The sequence below is a fragment of the Endocarpon pusillum genome, assembly GCF_000464535.1.
Source record: "Endocarpon pusillum Z07020 unplaced genomic scaffold scaffold3350, whole genome shotgun sequence".
NCBI classification, from domain to species: domain Eukaryota; kingdom Fungi; phylum Ascomycota; class Eurotiomycetes; order Verrucariales; family Verrucariaceae; genus Endocarpon; species Endocarpon pusillum.
In genome coordinates, this window is record NW_006916312.1 from 3,147 (window position 1) to 4,783 (window position 1,637).

The window sequence follows — 1,637 nt, forward strand, 5'->3', positions numbered from 1 at the left end:
CCGTCTACAGATACAAATAATGTATCCCCAACTACTCCGTGCCACTCTCCTCCGCTTACTCTGCCTGATCTCCCTCTCAACACAACCACCGCCCAAGATCTATCTCAGTTCCCCTCCTGTGCTGTATGGGCCCCTTCCCTCTCTCCGATAATGAAGAAACTAGGTCAAACTAATCTCTCCACTCTCAAGCAAACCCCCGCGTTCGCAAGCATCGGTTCTACAGGTTGCCAACTCGGCGACATTGCCTGCGTCTGCAAGCATACGTCCTTTATCGACAATTTGAAGCCGGTTGTTCAGAAACAATGCTCGGCCGAGGACCTGCAAAGTGCGTCTCCCTGCGTTCCCTATACCCCCTTTGTGCAGGGGTAGGAACCAGTCTCGGGCTGATCAGACGAGGCGCAAATGGGGGGAAAGATAACCTGATATGCAACTTTTCGCTAACTGTCTTACGGTTCTTCAGAAGTCGAAGCGTTTTCACGACAGCTCTGTGACAGTGTAGGGGTGAGTGTCAGTTTAGGTGCTGATGCGACCTCCTCTCCTTCCCCGTTGCCGTCATCTACAGGAGCAAACTCGGCTGCGACGGCGAATACATCCATCACGACGACAACGGCGACGGCAAGTGTCGTGGCGAGCAATGGGTGAGCACTGAAGCTATAGCGATTAAGTGGTTGGGCATAGTTGGCGGTTTCATTCTGTGGATGGGTTGGGTCTAGACAAGGAGAGAATCGCTTGGTTTCGAGGACTGGTAACGGATGGGCCAGATTCACGGGTAGAGCTCAATGACTTAGCTGAAGTGGGATCCGGGGCTTTGGGATGAGCCAGAGGAAAATGAGAGAAGAGCATTCTTTCACGGTTGTTGTATCTTGTCACTTACTTGTTGGGTGGGAATCAACATTCCAAGAAGACTATCTGACTTGGCCGTACGATTCCTGTTAGGATATGATAAACCCTCAATCCATTTCTGGATACCCTCTCACGTTCAGGAAGCAGGTAACGCGCTGATGATATCTTCAAAGTCAGAGATAGACTCACCAACAGGAGGAAATGTACTCAACAGGTAAAACACATGATTTGCGGACCCCGAGATGAAACCGGGCTGAAGAATGAAAGCTTAGATGCTGGTTAGTGAGTCGCAAACGAAGCCTGCCCAGGAAGCAGCTTCTCCGAGTTTGGTCAGTGTGTTGGCTAATCCACGTCCCCAAATTCTACCGTTACAGCGGCAACTGCTCCATGGGAGTCATTGAATACTACTCTCCAGTGAGGTTTGAAGCAAGGTGTTAAATCAAAGCGAAGTCGGCGCCAACTAGTCGCCTGCCGTTTTAGGCAATGCAGGGCATCACACATTTCATTGGTCAATCTCCAACTTGACTACCCCACCCCCGAAACGTGTCCCCCGCTCCCCGCTCCCGGCTCCCCACGCCTGCAGGAAATGGATCCGGATCCTGGGCCAGCAATACAAGGAGCTACCGTCCACTCGAACACACAGAATATTGAACCGCCGCCATAAACATCTCCAAACATCCATACCACACACAGACCTCAACAGTCTGCGCCTCTCTAAGAATCTACCATCTTCCATCCCAGCCAGTGCCTCAGCAATGGCCACCGCAGCGATAACGCTCCCCTCCGCCTCGCGG